At 42.8% G+C, this 14,355-nt stretch overlaps 1 protein-coding gene across 1 annotated transcript in view; it reads left to right on the top strand.

The window, feature by feature from the left end:
* SGMS1 (sphingomyelin synthase 1) overlaps window positions 1-14,355 on the top strand; it is a 149,192-nt gene that overhangs the window by 17,709 nt on the left and 117,128 nt on the right. The gene's annotated exons all lie outside the window — the stretch shown is intronic.

The following is a 14,355-nucleotide window of genomic DNA, read 5'->3' as shown; positions in this document are numbered from 1 at the left end:
TTGTCTGTTGCCTCTGAGACATTGTGGAAATGTTATATTTATACTTAATTGACCATTGTATGTTGTTGTGTTCTTAGGCACTTAACATCTGTCTCCTAGTGGGTGTGATAGAGACCGAAAGTGTTTGCTGTTTGATATTGGCCGCTGGTTATATTGTTCAGGTGGTACAGAAAAGCGATTTCATGTGCCTCCAGACACAGCGCTGATAAGCCTGACACTGATGCCAGGCAGAGCAGAGGTAGAGCAGCAGTGGGTGCCACTGGCCACCGGGCAGGAAGGTGTGAGAAAAGGGAGCACTGTACCACTCCCCTGGGCACCAGCCTTCAGTGAGTGTCCTGTGCTGGACTCCAGGCTACTGTATCTCTCGACAACCACCTAAAAATGATGGCTGACAGCCCACCCTTCTGTCTCCCACCTCTCTTACTGTACTAGTTTTCCTCTCCAAATGGGCACTCAGGCCACCTCTCTGCTGTTTCCACTGAAGCTCAGGTTTCCAGGATCACTATCTGTATCTGTTTCACTTGGTCACCTGCTCAGAGGGTCTGGTCAGCAAGTCTGCCTAAATCCACCATCTTGCTCTGGAAGTTCTTTGGAACTCCTGTGTTAGCTGGTCTGCCAGACATAGCAGTTCTGTTTCGTTGTTGTTGTCAGTTCCATCCCTAATCAGGGAAATCCCATGTATGCAGACTAGAACTGCTCCGTACTTGGGGTTTTCAGAAGCACATCACTAGGCCTGCCTTCCTGGGCACCTTTTGGTTGGAACCACGAGTGCTTGCTAAATTATTTGTTGTTGTTGTTAAATGCTGTTGCGTCGGTTCAGACCTATAGCGTCCCTGTGTAAGGTTTCTGAGGAGCGTCTGGTGAGCTTGAACCGCCAACCTTGAGGTTCATAACAAGTTTGTAGTCTAGTGCATTAACCTACAGCACCACACAAGGAGTCTCTTATAAATTTGCCAGTTCCTGACTTTTAAAAGTTTCTTTTAAATATTTTTATTCCAAAATTATTTTTAGGGCATAGTGACCCAGATAGAATGAATATTAGATTCTCCAAAATCACTCTTACCCTTTTTTTTTTTTTTTTTAAAGTTGATTTAATTATGGTTTAAATGAAACCAATCCAGTTGGAGCTCTTTTTTTTCTTTTGTGCTATTAATAAAATTTCTAGTGTATAGTAAAAGCCACGGTCATCAAGTCACTTCTGACTCTCAGCTACCCTCTAGGAGTTTTGAGACTGGAAATCTTTATGGAAGCAGATAGCCTTATTTTTCTACTGAGGTGTAGCTGGTGATTTTAAACCACCGACCTTGTGGTTAGTAGGCCTAAATGAAAATCATAAACCCAAAGCTTCAGTTTTTAAAATTCCCTCAATGAGGAACTTAGACAGGGCAATTATCAAAGAACTCTTTGAACTCTAAAATCCTTTGGATATTTTAGCATGGAAAAGGATGACAGAAAAATGGGTTCTGTGTTCAAGATTCTGATTCAGACAGAGGACAAGACACCTAGCGTATTTTGAGTGCCTGGTGTGGGTGCTATAGGCTCATCACTGGTCAACAGGTCAGCAGTCCGAACTCACCAGCTGCCCCTTTGAAATTCTACACAGGGTCTCTGAGTCGGAACTACTCCACAGGGCACTTAACAACAACAACAAATTCTATGTCAGGAATCTGGTATGGCACTGTAGGTGGGTTTGAACTGCAAAGTCAACGGTTCAAACCCACCAGCCACTCCTTGGAAACCCTATACAGAGTCTCTATAAGTCAGAACAGACTCAATAGCACTTAACATTAGAGACGTGGTGTATGCTGTAGGATAAGCACTGGACTGCTAACCCCAAGGTCGGCAGTTTTAACTCACCAGCAGCTCCTCAGAAACTCTAGACAGCAAGGTTGCTATTTGCTGTCGCTATTAGTAGAACTGACCGGTGGCGCTTAACAACAGTTTCTGTCAAACACTGTGCTAAATGCCTTGTTGTTTGTTAAGTGCCGTCGGTCCTGACCCATAACGACCCTGGTGAGTTTGAATCGCCGACCTTGCAGTTTCAAAGGCTTTGCAGTCTGGAGCATTAACCCACAGCGCCACACCAGGACTCAGCTAAATGCCTTACAAATGTCAAACTCAAGTAGCTGGGCATTATTGTCTTCCTTATTATCTAAGGTCTACAGTGTCTGGTCAGATTCTGTCTTTTTATGCCAGGATCATGGCCTTTTACACCCAGGATACCTGCCTAACTCAAGTTCTTTTATGAAGTAATAAAAATTAACATAATCCACTGATCAAGTAACCATTTATCCTAACAAGATTAATCCTTGTTTCGTAAGAGTTTTGAAAAGGCAACCTATCATTTTACAGAAGTTGTTAAAGGCTTTAAAAAAGGGGGTGGGGTGGGTAGGTGGTGTTGTGAAAGCCTCCTAAACCCAGTATAAATCACGAAAGGAAAGTTCCGCCTTAACCGACAGTTAACGTGCTTATTGGTTAGGATTGGACGGGCTGACTCATTTCTTTTCTGCTGTGGTAGAGGGCCACACCCTGCATTCCAAAAAACCCTTCGCTGCCTGGCCCCACCCGCAGACCTCCCTCCCTTCCAGGAGGCTGTAGGATTGGACTCCCGCATCCCTACTCGCCGCCGACCCCCTCGGGAGAGCGCTCACTGCCCACCAGGGTCCTAGCGCCGCCGGCCCTGTAACAGACCCGGCAGGCCGCGGGAGAGCCTCAGGGTCCCGGCTGCCCGCGCCGCTGGTCTCTTTGGCTTTTCCATCTGCGCGTGGTTCGGCAGCACGCACCCAGAGCAACCGCAGCCTTGCGCAAACTTGTGCCCCAAGAAGGTTCCTAGAGACTACCTCCTGGGAGGAGAGACCGTAAGTGTTGATCCTTCCTGGATGATGTGGTTAGAATTTTCTGTGGGGAAGGCAAGGCGTTAGAGCCCTTACAGACGGTGGGCTCTGGCAGATATAGGGAAGAAACACAACCATACAACACCCAGGACCACAATTAGTGCCATTTCTTCTACTACACCGAAGTAAAAGAAATCGTAGTTTTTAATGAGCCCTCCTCCCTTCAGGAGAAATTACTCAATCACTGTTGACACCTGAGAACTCTCAGTGCAATTGCTGAAGCGGTGGGTCCGGTCCTAGGTAGGCTAAGTTAACAAATGCTGGAAACTGCATTTGAGAGCCAAAGATCAGCGAGGAGTTTGGCTTGGAGTTTTCAAGCTTTCCAAATGGATGTTCTGGAAGTCAGGAGATTACATTTACATATTATTACATAGTTTTCTGGAACTGTTTGTTCTTCAGCAAACTTCGTTGAGATCTGTGCTGAGTGCCATTAGAAAGCACATGCTCTCCTGTTTGGAACTGACCATGTTATGGCATGGCTCTGCTTTCCGTTTAGTAACTGGCCAGGTAGTTGTGGAATTTGTGAGAAAAACGCATGTCACTTGCCACTACCATTTGTCTTTGCTATGTTACGCATTAGCTGCTTTTCAAATTATCCCAAAAATGAGAAGTGGGAGGCTCTGTTTCTCTGAAAGTTAATATATGATAATCATAGCACCCAATTAAGTTGCTTACCACTTTAAAGTTTACATAGAAACAAACTCAATGAGTGTTTTAAGAAATCTGCTTTTTTGTGTTAGAAATTAGCATGTGCATAAGTGATTTGTATGGCTAGTTACCAGCTGGCCCGCAGGAGAAAAAAATGAGGCTTTCTGCTTCTGTAAAGATTTACAGCCTCGGAAAACCTGTACAGGGTCGCTATGAGTTAGAACTGACTCCACAGCACACATAACGGCACATAACCAAGTTACACTTTACCTTGTAAGAGAGTGGGGTGGTGGCTAAGAAGGGAAGGACATAGCTTGTGATTATAATTCTGTCAAGGACGCACACAATGTGACCAAGACCATCTCCATCAGAAACACTGACTGTGTACTGGAAAGGCAAGCTAAAGACTTCTCAGTAATATAAATGATGACATGAACATCGTCAGCTGAATTAGGTTAGTCATAATACGCACTGTTCACTTCCTGCATGTAGGAAGGTAGGGGCTCGCTAGTGCAATACAATGGAAGGGAGGGAGGAAAAGAAAAGTTCTTGGCCGCTGACTTTTTTCATCTGTGAAGTGAACTCCTTTAAAAAGACATCACTTCTAAATGGAATACGTAAGATAATTTATTTGAAATCTTAGTTTTTCCTTTAGCTCTTAGTCACCTTGTTTTCCAGCTCATAGGCTAATTATTAATGTAGCTGCTTTGAGTGTAGCTGATCAGGTGCTTCTGTGTTACAGATAATGACTTCGGATCCTAACATCTTTTGGAGAAAAATCAGTTTTGTCAAGTCCTCTCCAACTCATGGCAACTACTCTTGGAGTAGAGACAGTTTCTGATGTAAACTAAATTAACTTGCTGTGAAAAATGACCTTAATTCTACTGTTCTCCGGTCTGCTCCTCAGAAATCCTATACATGGTTGCTATGGGTCAGAACCAACTCTAGTGGCACTTAACAACAAAAAGTCTACTGGGGTCATTGGAAAAACCCTGCCAAGTGGTGAAAATGGGAAATATTCAATCTCTAACCTACTACCATTGAAGGAGCTCTGGTAGTGTAGTGATTACGATTTGGGGTGCTAACCTCAAAGTCCACAGTTACAAACTACCAGCCATTCCACAGGGAAAGATGAAACTTTGTGCTCCCGTAAAGATTGACAGCCTCAGAAATCCTATACAAGGTCTCTGTGAGTAGGAACTGACTCCCTAACACAACCACCACCACTCCCACTGCCATCAAGTCAGATCCTGATCCTGTATGGGGTTTCCAAGAATGTAAATCTTTATGGGAGCAGAAAGCCTCATTTTTCTCCAGCACAGCATTTGGGTTCTAAATTCTAAAGGGATAATTAAATTTGGCTTTTTATTAGTGTTTCACTTAATAATTGTAACAAAGTGACATTTGAAGCCCTCCTTTTACCAAGAAACTGAGATTCATTGCATGCATTACCACATTTAATTTTCACAATAATGCTAAGAAGTGGAGTTATTATTATCCCTATTTTATAATTGAAGAAACAGCCTCAATAATGTTACATAACCGGCTCCAAAATTTATAGCTAGTTAATTTCATTTACATTAGAAATTAGTATTTAAGGCTTATTATTTTTCCCTTGTGGCCCTAATTGCTCATAAAATAGTGTTGATTTTTCTGTATGAATTAATCCAGAGAAGACTTGGAGTTAAAAGCTGATCTTTAAGTGATTTAAATGCTCCTCAATTGTTCTTGTGCTAAAATATCAAAGTTCAAAGAATGATAAATGTACTCCAGAAGCTTGTGGTTTTCAAAAATTAACTGAGCAAGGCCTATTCTTGAGCTTGATGCCTTATAGTCACTGGTTTTTGGTGACTTTATCCTTTTTTTCTGAAGTCCTTTCAGTTCTGGATGTTCATATTCTTCCAATTCTTCACAAAGAGAATTCTTACTTTCTCTAATTGTGAAACCAAGCAGAGCAGCTGGATCCATGAATTTCCAGTGGTTGAGCTGCTGTGACTACATACTTGCAGTGCTTTGTATCCTGTGTGAAATGTTTTTAAGTGTGTGTTAGCACTTAGGTTAGTGTTGAGCCAGTTTGTTGAGAATGGCGAGGTCAGGAAAGGCAGATGCTGTAAGTGCTAAAACTTGTCTTGTTAGATGGAGGTGGGAAAGTCTTTGTCTCGCCAGAGGCAGCCCAGTATAGAGTGTCCCATCTTCCAGGTCATCAGCTAGAGTGTCATTATAAAAGAGAGCAAAATGCCAAATGCTGCTTGGGCAGCCATGAACTACAGCATCTATTTCAGGACAGGGGATTGTTCATGACCCTACCTTGTCATCCCCACTGTCTACTTCACACAGAACACCCACCTTCTCAGGCAAAGCAAGGATGCTTCGACCACCGCCTCTCTAAATTCCAGCTGCTTTGAGTGACTTGCATTCTTAAGAGTGTTGAAAGAGCATGCCAGTGTGTTGATAAAAATACATAGGGTCATCTTGGAGAAATCAAAGGAAGAGTACCAGAAGATTCAAATGTCCAAAATGGGGACATATGGTAGATTCTGGAAACTTTAGATTCAGAGTTTATGTGATTATCTAGCAGAATATCACATTTCAGAATATCACATTTCTGAAAAGATGAATTAGGATCACTCAGGGAGAAAAGTAGTTGTGGTAATTAGTATCTAGCATGTGTTTTCTAAGGCTCTCTCATCTCTGATTAACCTCATTTCTTTTTTGATAGGGTTACTGGACAAGTATATCAGGGCATTCCAATAGATGTGATATAGCAGTTTCAGCAAAACATTTAACAAAGCCCATGTGGGTTCTGTACTCATGATGGAAAACTGTCGGTTGGACAGCAGTAGAGATATGTGGGTTGTATCTTGTGCCTTGTATCCAAAGAGGGATCATCAGAAGAGTGATGTCAGACCTGAACCAGGTGCCAGAAAATGTGCCTTGATGAGTTGTTGTTGTTGTTAAGTGCTATCGAGTTGGGTCCGACCCATAGCAACCCTGAACAGGGTTTCCGAGGCTGTAAATCTTTACGGGAGCAGAACACCTCATCTTTTTCCCGCAGAGCAGCTGGTAGTTTCGAACTGTTGACCTTGTGGTTCGCAGCCCGATTCTTAACTACTTCCCCACCAGAGCTCCTTGCCTTGATGAGAGCACATGATAAAACTGGGGTGGGGGTTGGGGGGGAGACCTCATGTATTTCTAGAGATAGAGTACTCCTATTTCCAGCCAAAGCCTATTACCATCACATCAGTTCTGACTCGTAACAACCCTGTAAGATAGAATAGAACTGTTTGCTAGGGTTTCCAAGGCTGTAAATGTTTACAGAAGCACATTGCCCCATCTTTTTCCCTTGGTGCAGTTAGTGAGTTCAAACTACTGATGTTTTGGTTCAAAGGTTGAGTGCTTTACCCCTAGCCTCACCCAACGCCTATTTGGAACCAAGGAGGGATAATCCCACAGTTCTTTGCAATACTATATTGTCAGTTCTGACTCATAACAACCCTTTCAGGATGTCTGAGGTTGGAAATCTTTATAGGAGCAGAAACCCTCATCTTTCTTCTGAGGAGGGGTTGGTGGATTTGAATGGCTGACCTTCTGTTTAGCAGTCTAGGGCTTATCCTACAGCACTAACAGTGCTGCTGGAAACACTATGTTGTTGTTAAGTGCAGTAGAGTCGGTTCCTACCCTGTATAGGGTTTCCGAGGAGCATCTGGTGAATGTAAACTGCCGACCTTGTGGTTCAAACTGACTTAGCAGTCCAGCCCATTAACTCACAGCAACACTATAGATAGTGGTTAAAAGCAGAGACTAAGAAGTCAAATCTTGGGTAAGTTACTTCAGCTTTCTGTCTCAGTTTCTTTATTAAAAAAATGCCGATGATAATAATGCCTCCTTCATAGGGCTGCTGAAGGTAGGAGGACTAACTTAGTGAATTAGTTAAATAGCGCTTCAGGCAGAGCCTAACAGCAAACTGTATGTGGTAGCTGTTCATTTTTTTGCCGTTACTGCTGTTTTTAGTGGAGTCCTGATGTGTTATTGGATTAGCACTGGACTACTAACCACAAGGTCAGCATTTCAAACCCACCAGCCCCTCTTTGGAAGTCCAGTACAGGGGCACTATGAGTTGGAATCGATTCAACGACACTTAACGAGTGCTTTTAATACTATGAGTCAGAATTGACTCTACAGCACATAACAACAACAACAACAACAATTATCACTATTGGAGCCTGGTGTGGCACTGTGGGATAAGCACTGGACTGCTAACCTGAAGTCTGGTAGTTCAAACCCACCAGGCGCTCCTTGGAAACCCTATACAGGGCCAATATGATTTGGAATCAAACTGACGGCACTTAACCGCCCCCCACTAAATACTAATAGCACCCCAGCCCTAACTGTGACAACCAACAATGCAGAAAAGGCACCCTCTCGACAACTACCGGGTTAAGCTAATTCCCAAGACTGCACAACTGGTTAAAGATTGTATTATTCCCAGGAAAGAACGCTTCTAAATCGTGGTGGTGGTGGTTATGTGCCGTGGAGTCAGTTCCAACTCATAGCGACCCTGTACAGGGTTTCTGAGGCTGTAAATCTTTACAGGAGCAGAAAGCCTAATCTTTTTCCCGTGGAGCGGCTGGTAGTTTCAAACTGCTGACCTTAAGGTTTGCAGCCTGATTCATAATCAGTACGCTATCAGAGCTAGTTTAGTAACTATTCCTCTAATACCAAGCTACAAGCTCTGTAACGGAAAGCATTTATTAGACTAGATGAAATGCACAAAATTCAAAATGTGACTGTTTCTATTTCACTATATTGGTGATACTATTTAAGTAGGAAAGGCGTGATGGTGGCTGGGTGGTGAAGGATTTGGCTGCTAACCCCCAAAGGTCAGCCTCTGAATCCAACAGCCGCTCCATGAGATAACGGCCTGGCAATGTGTGTGCTCCGGTAAAGATCGCTACTGTAGCCAGTTCTTAAGTCAGAGCGGCCTTGTTGAGAGTTTCTGAGGAGGGGCTGCTGGGTTTCAACTGCTACCTTGTGCAGAGCGGTACCAGGACTCCCCTTGTAAGAACTGTCATTAACTGCCCATAGCAACTCTCCATAGGGTTTTACAAGGAGCTGTTGGTGGGTTTGAACAGCTGACCTTATGGTTAGCAGTCTAGTGCTTATCCAACAGCACCACGTAGGACTCCTGTTGTTGTTAAATGCCATCGAGTCAGTTCTGACCCATAGGGACCCTCTACAGTGGTTTCCGAGGAGCAGCTGGTGAGCATGAACCACTTCGGGGTTCAGAGTGCCACGTCAGGACTCCTGTAAAGATTGGTGTTGCTGTTGTCATGTGCCGTGGAGTCGGTTCCAACTCATAGGGACCCTGTACAGGGTTTCCGAGGCTGTAAATCTTTACAGGAGCAGAAAGCCTCATCTTTCTCCCATGGAACAGCTGGTAGTTGTGAACTGCTGACTGTGAGATTAACAGCCCGATGCGTAACCACTACGCTACCAGCCTATAAAATCCTATGGAACTGCTCTGCTCGACAGCATGGAGCAACAATAATGTCTCTCAGCCTTTACCCTAAGGTAAACGTATTCCCACTTCAACCACTCTTCATAGCTGTCTCTAGACTTTCTACGAAACCTGATTATCCAATTCTGAACATTCAACTTTGAACACAAACTCAGAAAGAAATGAACACCACACTGCCTTAAGAGTGGTAATGGTGTTGCTATGTACCACTGAGCTGAGTACAATTCATAGGGACCCTGTAAAGGGAGTCCTTGTGTGGCGCTGTGGATTAATGTGCCAGACTGCAAAGCCATTTGAACTGCAAGGTCAGAGGTTCAAGCTCACCAGCTGCTCCTTGGAAACCCTAGACAGGGTTGCTATAGGTCGGAATCAACTTGACGGCACTTAACAACAACAACAACAACAAAGGGTTTCCATTTGTTGTTGGTAAGTGCTGTTTTAGTCAGACTCACAGCAACCCTGTATGGGGTTTCCTAGGAGCAGCTGGTGAATTTCAGTCACCAACCTTGCTGTTAACACTGGCCTTAACTACTTATTCCTACAGCACCGCACCAGGAGTCCAGGGCTCTGTCCTGCAGTGCTAAACATTCTACAATTCATAGGGTGGCTTTCACAACAGATTATTATTATCCTGTCCAAAATGCCACTAGCACTTGGAAAAGCCCTGACTTAACAGTTCAATATGTGTATTTCTGTTTATAAAATTTGACTAAGAATCTTTGCTTGTGCAATATCACAGAAGAAATTAAGAGTAAGTTTACTAAAAGGCCTTTGAGAGTTCTGAAATCTAAAGGTGTACATTTTATTATCAGTAACCAAAAAATCAAGCCCATTCATTGGCTGGCATCCAGTTGATTCCAACTTAGAGCAACCCTACAAGACTAAGTGGAACTGGCCCCTAGGTTTCCCAAGGTTGTCATTTTAGGCAAAGCAGACGGCCACGTCTTTCTCCCCAGGACCATCTGTTGGGTTCCAACTGCCGTCCTTTTGGGTAGCTGCTGAGTGGTTCAACACCTGTTCCACCAGGGTTCCTTTATTTTCAGCACATTAAATATGTGCTCCATTCCTAGAGGCACGGTATTTGGGAGTCAGATATTACAGTGGTTTGGGGTCACATAAAGCCTGTGATTGAATGTCAGCCCAACCACCTGAACCTGCTGTGTTGTTCGGGCCAACTTTCTCTCTGTGAAAACCGCATCCCTATTTAGCAGCGTTTCAAAGAATAATCAAGATAAAATATGTGGTTATGTAGCACAATCCTTGGGTATGGTGGCAGTGGTGGTGGTTGTTGTGTGCTAGCGAGTTAGTGCTGACTCATAGCAACCCCTATATAGGGTTCCTGAGGCTGTGAATCTTTATAGGAGGAGAAAACTTCATCTTCCTCCTGACTTTGTGGTTACCAGGGGTACTAGAACATGGTGGTTGTGGTTAAGTGCTGTTGAGTCAGTTCTGACTCGTAGCGACCCTGTCTAGGTTTGCTGGGGAGCAGCTGGTGGGTTTGAACTGATGATCTTGTTATTTGCAATCCAGCGCTGATCCCACAGCACCATATAAATGCGAAGTATTACTTCTTAAGGAGCGCTGGTAGAGTACTGTTTATGAGTTGGGCTGCTAACTTCAATGTCAGCAGTTGAAAACTAACTGTTTCGCAGTAGAAAGATGAGGCTTTCTTCTCCCATAAAGATTTATGGCCTTGGAAACCCTATGCAAGGTCGCTATGAGTCAGAACCGACTCCACGACATACCACCACCATATTATTTTTAAAATTGACTTGTCTGTCTTCTTTGTAATGGAATTGAGTGGTAATTATTAAAATGTAAGGTTTGGGAAGAGTATGGATGAAGAATTTAAATTTATAAAAATAGTTAAAATGGTAAGACTGAGGAATTTGCACTGACCACCTAAGACAGGCAGCGTCCCTTAAACAATCAATAAATAAGGAGGACTCAGATGCAGACAGCACAGACCCAGTCAGGAGGCCAAGCCCCTGTGGGCCCAAGCGTTGTTGACCATCCAAACCATAGGCTCTGAGGATCAGACTTTAGCTACCTAGTAGACATAGCGAACTGTCCCTCATCTGATTATTCAGTAATGCTTGTTAGTAATCTCATACATGAGCCCTGGATATCCACAGACAAATGTAAAAACCTTCCCTAAAAGCTGAGACTGTAAATTCCAATAAGCCAAGTCCCCCCATATCCACACACAAAAAAAAGCTAAAGAGGATAGAGAGAAACACTGTAAACAGATGATATATGGTGGGGATAATAATCAATGTAATGAAACAAGCTATATGAATGGTTGAATGTAAAGCTGATGATGTGCCCTGTAAACTTTCACTCAATGCAAAATAAAAACATTTAATTAATAATAAAAAAAAAAAAACACAAAGCAATGGAAAAAAAAAGTAGTTAAAAGATGAAGATTGAAAAGGCTTCATGTATTCAGAAGTTGATGAAAACTTAATGAGAGGTAAATTTCTTGAGGAAAATTATTTTGGCTTTGGAGGGAAGGACCAGAAAATCACTGAAGTGAGAAGTGGTTCAGAGGGAGGGAGTGACAAAAAAGGCCATCAGCTTCTAATCTAGCACTAGCCAAAACCTGAACATGTATGTGTGTCAATCATCCCTCTAGGCAAACAGGTAATGTTAGGGTTATTATGCAGTGTAATTCTGTTTATTTTTACCCTACTCTTGATATTATGGTTTCTTAATATTCTAAACTACCAGTGGTTCCGTGGGAGAAAAAGGAGGCAATCTCCTCCCATAAAGATGTACAGCCTTGGAAACCCTGTGCAGAGTCACTATGAGTCGGAACTGACTCCACGGTACCTACCAACAACAACAGTATATTTTTCACTGCCTTAAGATATAGGCAGCACCCCGAGCCAATATATGTGCAAATATGTCAGCTTTGTACTCTTAGAGATTACCACAAGCCATTCCTCAGAAACCCTATACTTACTTGCTATGAGTCGGAACCGACTGGAAGTCACTAACAACAACAGAAGGATAAAGTCTGGCTTTCACATAGTCTATATTGTTTTCATCTTCATTGCTGAAAGTGGGTAGGATCTTGAGCTTATTCATAAAGTTTCCTGTTTTCCTGTTGTTAAGTGCTATTGAGCTGGTTTCGACTCATAGTGACCCTGTATAGAGTTTCTGAGGAAGGACTGGTGAGCTTGAACCCTCGACCTTGTGATTGAAGGCATTTACCCACAGCGCCACACCAGAACAGACTTGTAGCTCGTCCCTAAGTTCAGTTAAATGTGTATGTGTTTGACTTAAGGGTGTGATTTTTATGCCAAGGATTGGGTGTAAAAATTCCCATGTGTTCACAACCCATATCCCTTGCAAAGACAACACATTTAGTAGCTTTGTTCATCTTCAAGGGAAATAGCAATATGAGGCCCAGGAATGGAAAGTTAAAGTTCTGTGGCTGAGGAAGAGGCTTTTCTTCAGCTTGGGGAACTGAGGAAAAGGAACAATTTTTACATTTTTCTTTCAATCTCTACTGCATTTGAATCTCACATATTTTACATTTACTTAGACACTAAATGAAAAGAAAAAAAAAAAGTTAGTACCCTATCCCTAGCTGGAGCAGTGGGGGAAACTGAAGGCTGACTTATCTAGAAGAGCAGTGGCAGCCTTGAGGGGAACCATAGCTGTCCTTCCTACATCCAGTGTGCAATGGAATGGTCAATTCAAACACACTTATAGAAATGTGTAACATAGACTATGCCCTGCTCATGCTTGAATGCATTCATAAAACTAACCTTCAAGCTTACTTAATTCTCCTGATTGTACAGGAATAAAGGCTAATATTCCAGACTGTCATGGTCTCGGGCTGCCATTGCATTGCTGGGTAAGCAGTATCAGCAAAACACGTAACCAAAACAACCCACTCTGATTCTCATAGGGAACCCTGAACTGGTTACACAAAAATTGCATATTTTTATGGTTTCCGGAGGCAAGAGTTGGATACTTCAGCTGAGTCCAAACTGAAACTAATAACAAACTAAAACACAATTTTAGATTGTAACAAAACAAAACGAAACCGCTTGCTATCAAGTGATAATGACTTATAGGCACCCTACAGGACAAAGTAAAAATGCCCCACAGGGTTTTTAAGGCAGCAAGTTTTTACAGTAGACTGCACCTTTCTTCTGCAGAGCTGCTAGTGGAATTAAACAGCTGACTTTACGGTTAAAGCACTTAGCCACTGAGCCACAAGGGGTTCTAGATGGCACCAAGTCACCATATTGCTTGAGACCTGTAATGATCTCTTTAGATAGATCTTTTCTCATCACTCTGATTTCTCACATGTGGATAAGACCAGGAAATTCCCTAAAGTGCTGAAATTGTTTGAAGGCTATTGATATATTTACAAGGCTTCTAGGCATTGGCTTGGTGAAATTTTGCAATATTTGGTGCCAAAATTCAAAATTCTAGGCTTGTGCTGACTTGACAATCTAAAGATAGATTTATCTACTTTGGAAAGTAGGGTCTCACCCCAAAATCCCCACACATTTAGACTTCAAATAAATGGAACAGGATGTTTTATTACGCTTGTCATCTGTCTGCCAGCGTTCTTTCTTTTTTTTAAGAGTTTAAGTTTTACATTCATTCTTTAATTTGATTCTTTAAATACAGGGTGTAGGCATAATTTCCTCTTATAATTTATTAATAAATTTTTAGAAGTCCTTTCCCCTTGCCACAGATTCCTAAAGCCTTTGTCATACTACAGGATTACTGGTTCTGAGTCTCTTGTTTTTGGTGGTGTTGTTAGGTGCCATCAAGTCACTACCAACCCGTAGCGACCTTTTGCACAGCAGAATGAAACACTGCCCAATCCTGGGCCAATGTCACTATTGTTGCCACGTTTGAGTCCATCGATGCTGCCTCTTGGCCATTCCATCTCGTTGGGGATCTTCCTCTTTTTCTCTGACCCCGTCACCTTACCAAACATGATATCCTTCTCCAGTGACTGGTGCCTTCTGACAATATGTCCGAAGTATGAGAGACGAAGTTTGGCCATCCTGGCCTCCAAGGAACACTCTGGCTGCACTTCTTCCAACACAGATCTATTGGTTCTTTTGGCAGCCCATGACATTTTCAGTATTCTCCTCCAACACCATAACTCAAATGCATCAATTCTTCTTATTCACTGTCCAGCTTTCACAGGCATATGAGGTTATTGAAAATACCGTGGCTTGGGTCAGGTGCACCTTAGTCCTCAAGCTGACATTTTTGCTCTTTAGTACTTTGAAAAGATCTTGTGCAGCAGATTTTCCT

This window comes from Chrysochloris asiatica, unplaced genomic scaffold, assembly GCF_000296735.1.
Source record: "Chrysochloris asiatica unplaced genomic scaffold, ChrAsi1.0 scaffold00003, whole genome shotgun sequence".
NCBI lineage: Eukaryota > Metazoa > Chordata > Mammalia > Afrosoricida > Chrysochloridae > Chrysochloris > Chrysochloris asiatica.
The sequence above is the reverse complement of the archived record's forward strand: the minus strand, read 5'-3'. Positions and strand labels throughout refer to the sequence as shown.